We start from the raw sequence: 6,592 nt of genomic DNA, 5'->3' as shown, positions 1-6,592 counted from the left end.
TGTTCCATCAGCACTTGAGAAAAATGTGTATTCTGTTGTTTTTGGATGGAGTGTCCTATAAATATCAGTTAAGTCCATCTTGTTTAATGTATCATTTAAAGCTTGTGTTTCCTTATTTATTTTCATTTTGGATGATCTGTCCTTTGGTGAAAGTTGGGTGTTAAAGTCCCCTACTATGAATGTGTTACTGTCGATTTCCCCTTTTATGGCTGTTAGTATTTGCCTTATGTATTGAGGTGCTCCTATGTTGGGTGCATAAATATTTACAATTGTTATATCTTATTCTTGGATCGATCCCTTGATCATTATGTAGTGTCCTTCTTTGTCTCTTGTAATAGTCTTTATTTTAAAGTCTATTTTGTCTGTTATGAGAATTGCTACTCCAGCTTTCTTTTACTTTCATTTGCATGGAATATCTTTTTCCATCCCCTTACTTTCAGTCTGTATGTGTCTCTAGGTCTGAAGTGGGTCTCTTATAGACCGCATATATATGGGCCTTGTTTTTGTATCCATTCAGACAATCTGTGTCTTTTGGTGGAAGCATTTAGTCCATTTACATTTAAGGTAATTATCGATATGTATGTTCCTATTCCCATTTTCTAAATTGTTTTGGGTTCATTATTATAGGTCTTTTCCTTCTCTTGTGTTTCTTGTCTAGAGAAGTTCCTTTAGCATTTGTTGTAAAGCTGGTTCATTATTATAGGTCTTTTCCTTCTCTTGTGTTTCTTGTCTAGAGAAGTTCCTTTAGCATTTGTTGTAAAGCTGGTTTGGTGGTGCTGAACTCTCTCAGCTTTTGCTTGTCTGTAAAGGTTTTAATTTCTCCATCAAATCTGAATGAGATCCTTGCTGGGTAGAGTAATCTTGGTTGCAGATTTTTCTCCTTCATCAGTTTCAGTATGTCCTGCCACTCCCTTCTGGCTTGCAGAGTTTCTGCTGAGAGATCAGCTGTTAACCTTATGGGGATTCCCTTGTGTGTTATTTGTTGTTTTTCCCGTGCTGCTTTTAATATGCTTTCTTTGTATTTAATTTTTGACAGTTTGATTAATATGTGTCTTGGCGTATTTCTCCTTGGATTTATCCTGTATGGGACTCTCTGTGCTTCCTGGACTTGATTGACTATTTCCTTTCCCATATTAGGGAAGTTTTCAACTATAATCTCTTCAAATATTTTCTCAGTCCCTTTCTTTTTCTCTTCTTCTTCTGGAACCCCTATAATTCGAATGTTGGTGCGTTTAATGTTGTCCCAGAGGTCTCTGAGACTGTCCTCGGTTCTTTTCATTCTTTTTTCTTTGTTCTGCTCTGCAGTAGTTATTTCCACTATTTTATCTTCCAGGTCACTTATCCGTTCTTCTGCCTCAGTTATTCTGCTGTTGATCCCATTTAGAGTCTTTTTCATTTCATTTATTGTGTTGTTCATCATTGTTTGTTTCATCTTTAATTCTTCTAGGTCCTTGTAAATGTTTCTTGCATTTTGTCTATTCTATTTCCAAGATTTTGGATCATCTTTACTATCATTATTCTGAATTCTTTTTCAGGTAGACTACCTATTTCCTCTTCATTTGTTAGGTCTGGTGCGTTTTTACCTTGCTCCTTCATCTGCTATGTGTTTTTCTGTCTTCTCATTTTGCTTATCTTACTGTGTTTGGGGTCTCCTTTTTGCAGGCTGCAGGTTCGTAGTTCCTGTTGTTTTTGATGTCTGTCCCCAGTGGCTAAGCTTGGTTCAGTGGGTTGTGTAGGCTTCCTGGTGGAGGGGACTAGTGCCTGTGTTCTGGTGGATGAGGCTGGATCTTGTCTCTTTAGTGGGCAGGTCCACGTCTGGTGGTGTGTTTTGGGGTGTCTGTGGACTTATTATGATTTTAGGCAGCCTCTCTGCTAATGGGTGGGGTTGTGTTCCTGTTTTGCTAGTTTTTTGGCATAGGTTGTCCAGCAGTGTAGCTTGCTTGTCGTTGAGTGAAGCTGGGTGCTGGTGTTGAGATGGAGATCTCCGGGAGATTTTCGCCATTTGATATTATGTGGAGCTGGGAGGTCTCTTGTTGACCAGTGTCCTGAAGTTGGCTCTCCCACCTCAGAGGCACAGCACTGACTCCTGCCTGCAGCACCAAGAGCCTTTCATCCACACGGCTTGACGGTGGACTCTAATCTCAACAGTCCTGTTAGACAGCAATATGACAGCATCTAGTAAAATGTTATATTTTGGTGAATCACAGGCCCATTGGTAAATGCAGTCCTATCCGAAGGAAATGCCATACACTCCTTAACTTAGTTCTTTGATCCTTTATTTCCTTGGCGCTTGTCCAATTTCACTTGCTCATAGGGTGCGGTGTCCACAGGCCTCTCACCCAGGACTTCAGACCAGAGTTCCTAGCGCGAAACGGCTGTGCTGACAGCTCTGCTCTGGGCGGGGTACAGAAGCTGCACACAACACTCCAAAATTTCCCCTATTTTGTTATTATGGGGAAAGCGTGTCAGAGTCCAGAGGAAATAACAATACGTATTATATGACAAGGGACTTGACAAGATGGCTCGTGTGCCTCCTTTAAAATCGAACCATCGGAAGAGTTCATTGGACAGAGTTGTAGAAGGCCTGTTTTTCTGAACTTGACACGATGACCTTATTCACCAGGGGTATGTGTCATCCCCAGAATGCTTATAAATGCATGTTATTACACTCTGATGATTAGATCAAGTTATGCATGTATACTTTTGTCTTTAGCTCAAAAATAATAAAAAGGTCACTCATTTTAGAAGGACATTTTGGAAGCTCCATTGTAACTCACTATTTTCTTTGCAATTCCTGCCTAATGCAGTGACATTTTATTTTAACATGTGTCTTTTAAGTATATGTCTGAAAATCATAAGCATGCATGGCACTAGCCTCTGGATAAATTTACATGAATAAAATGGTAATATGACTCTATGTGGCCTTCAGTCAGTAGCACTAATGAATGATGTTTATAAAGGAGAGCTAATATTTTTAAGCGCCAAGCCATAGGGAACAGCAGCCCAAAGAAAGCCAAACTGTAAGTCATGACAGAAACAGAAGCATTCTGGGAAATATCACTTCGGCATTAACTTGTGGGAATAATTGCAAATGTTTTTGCTTAAATTTGAAAGAGTTCAGGAAGAGTTTTCTTTTTTAAGTTAGTAGTTTTTGCAATAAAAAATATATTTAGGGCTTCCCTGGTGGCGCAGTGGTTGAGAGTCCGCCTGCCCGTGCAGGGGACACGGGTTCGTGCCTCGGTCCGGGAAGATCCCACATGCCACGGAGCGGCTGGGCCCGTGAGCCATGGCTGCTGAGCCTGCGCGTCCAGAGCCTGTGCTCCACAACAGGAGAGGCCACAGCAGTGAGAGGCCCGTGTACCACAAAAAACAAAACAAAACAAACAAACAAACAAAAAATATTTAATTTTAAATAACATTTTAACAAGAATCTTGACAACCTGGTTAAATATCAAAGAATTAAACTAGATATATACTAAATATTAGCAAAAGTAAACCTTATTTAAAGAGATGATTTCAAAGACTTCCATTTTCAAGCTGATTCTTCTTTCATTATTTAAAATTAGTAGAGAGACCGGAAACTGATTCTGGCTCACGTACTTTTCTCATTTAATTAGCAAGTATTTACCAAGTAGTTTCTATGTGCTTGGCACTGTTCTGGAGATTTTATGATGGTAGAATTTCAAGGAGCAAATTGCTTTTCTTGGTGTGCCTGCATTGCCTGAAATTTGAATTGTTAGGACAAAACTCTTAAGATGCCAACAGCTTTTCCTACGTTTTTAGGAAAGATTACCAAGACCTCCCATGTTGGAACTACCTTTCATCTTACACAAATTCAGTAGGACACATGGCTGTTTCAGGTTTCTATCTTGGTGGTAAACATGTTTCCAGGGGAGCCCAGTTACATGAGTGAATACAATAAAGGAGGCTTTGATATCCAGTGGCCTTTCTACTAATATGATTTTACACATATAGCTCAAGTTATGCCCTAGTTAGTCCCACTTTCCCTACCTTCGTAATCGAGGGCTGAAGACAATGGGAAGAATATGTCCTCTGTAGAGAGTATACTTGCGTTTTGTGAAACCAACGAGATTGATGTGATTTTTGTATTTTTTTTTCTTTTTTTATAATAAAGTTGTAAATATGCAACTTCCTATTCCAATTTTCTGTTAGAACAAATTTGGAATTTCAAGGTTGCTTGCTCTAGGGCATTGTAAGTCGGAGTAACTGAGAATAATCATGTTTGCTAGTTTATTTTTTTATTGAAGTATAGTTGATTTACAATATTGTGTTAGTTTCAAGTGTACAGCAAAGTGCTGTAGTTATTTTTTTCAGATTATATTCCATTGTAGGTTATCACAAGATATTGAATGTAATTCCCTGTGCTATGAATTCTTGTTGCTTATCTATTTGATGTATAGTAGTTTGTATCTGTTAATCCCATACTCCTAATTTGTAACCATAAATTTGTTTTGGTAACAATGTTATGTTTACTCCCTTCGGTAACCCTGAATCTGTTTTCTATGTCTGTGAGTCTGTGAGACTGTCATTTGAAGAGCATAGAAACGTTAGAAACGTTAACAGAATCATCCTATCGTGTTCTTAAAAAAGAAACAACTAATGCATTACTGATTTATGTACCCAATAATAATATCAAGGTTCTGATGGATTCCAGAATTTTCACTTTATTTAGAATCATGTCCAGTGCTAGGTACACAGAATTAGTTCTGTGCAGGCATTATTCTAAGAGCTTTTAATTTATTATCTCCTTTTATCCTCACAATAGCACTATAAGGTTGGTATTATATTTTCCAGAAAAGGAAACTAAGGCAATGGAGTATTAAGTGATCTGCCCAATGTCACAAATCAGTAAGTGATTGAACCAAGATTTAAACAAAGCTTGCACAAAATGGAAACTTAACCTTTTTTTAAATTCATTCAGAGCAGCATTTGCCATTGGTAGATAAGGTTTCCCTTCATGAAAGAAAAACCAGAGTTTATGTGCAGTCTGTACATTCTGCCATACACTAAAGAGCAGAGGATGCATGGATATTGGAAGGGACTCGTTAATCAAACAGATGTGGTTTCAATAATTAAGAAATCTCTTCGTTAAGCACTGGCAGTAAGTCATTACAATATCTTCTCCAGCCTTTTGGCTATGATCAAGTGTAGAATATCTTCTCATTAGGATAATGGGGTTCAATAAAAGAGTGTTCCATCATTCCCCATAAGAGAACAGAGTGGAACATTTTACTAATGATAATCATTTAGTGATTCATTTTATCTTTTTCAGATCTTGTTAATTCATTATTGTACAAGGTTAATTCTTCATGCATTTAGATTTTGATCTTGACAAAATGCACTGGTCATAAAAGTTAACTTTTCAAGAGAAATTAAGATAGTTGAAATTAATGTTGGGGACATAATGAGTAGAAATAAGAAAAGTGTGGTTTTTTGTGTGTTTTTTTAAAATTTGCTAGCCCAGAGAGCTATTAATTAAAGCATGATCTATATATTTTAAATGAAGTTGTTGGGAATTTTTTTTTTTTTGCGGTACTCCGGCCTCTCACTGCTGTGGCCTCTCTCTTAGCAGAGCACAGGCTCCGGACGCGCAGGCTCAGCAGCCATGGCTCACGGGCCCAGCCGCTCCGCTGCATGTGGGATCCTCCCGGACCGGGGCACGAACCCGTGTTCCCTGCATCGGCAGGCGGACTCTCAACCACTGCGCCACCAGGGAAGCCCTGTTGGGAAATTTTTGATGTATATTATTTTTTCTAATGATTTTTATGGCAAACATGATCAGAAGCAAATTAGAAATATCTGAGTTTTACATGTATTCAGCAGTAATATAATCTATTACTGAGCTCACTCCTTTGTATCACATGATTATCTCTGTAATAAAAAGCCATTAATAAGTATATTAGATAAATATATATAATAAAAGCCATTATAAGTATAGTAGATCCATCAGAAAATTGCAAAATATAGAAATGAGGCTCCCCTTTTGAATTTTTGCATGTAATATTACCAACCAAAGTTAACAATAATTAGTAACTTCGGATATGTCTTTTCATTGCTTTTCCCCTATGACAATATTTATTTTATAAAATTTTACCCACTGGTAATTATAGTTAACTCACAATCTTCTATCCTGGTTATTTCAACTGACCGTTAGATCAACGGACTTTCCAGTCATATTCTTTATAATTTTAATGGCTCTAATATTTCATTAAGAAAATGAAATTATGTAATTTAGCTATATGCTTGTAGTTGATAATTGTACCATTTCAAATATTTTTGCTATTATAAATAACCATGCAACAAAAGGCTTTTGATATGATCTCTTTCCCCATATTTAGGATTTTATTTCTGTAGAAAATAATCCCCAGAAATGGATTTATTGAATCAAACAGTATGAATATGTCTGAAGCTCCTGATATAGAGGTTCTGAATGCTTAGGGAGCATGGTTGATCCATCTGTGTAGCCTTGGCAGCTGGCATGGCACCTAATGTGCTCATTACTTACGTTTTAAAGGTGTTAAAACTTTTGAAATGGCATATATATGTGGCTGTTTTATCTGCATGGCTGTCG

The 6,592-nt window shown here is 37.5% G+C and overlaps 1 pseudogene; it reads left to right on the top strand.

Annotated features, from left to right (window-relative positions):
- Positions 1-5,135: 5,135 nt before the first annotated feature.
- LOC115801762 (U2 spliceosomal RNA) lies at positions 5,136-5,308 on the top strand (annotated as a pseudogene).
- Positions 5,309-6,592: the final 1,284 nt, after the last annotated feature.

This window comes from Delphinapterus leucas, chromosome 9, assembly GCF_059928025.1.
Source record: "Delphinapterus leucas isolate spDelLeu-1000000601 "Yukka" chromosome 9, BTC_Dleu_Yukka2, whole genome shotgun sequence".
Taxonomy (NCBI): Eukaryota; Metazoa; Chordata; class Mammalia; order Artiodactyla; family Monodontidae; genus Delphinapterus; species Delphinapterus leucas.
Note: the sequence above shows the minus strand (reverse complement) of the source record. Positions and strands in the feature narration are given on the sequence as shown.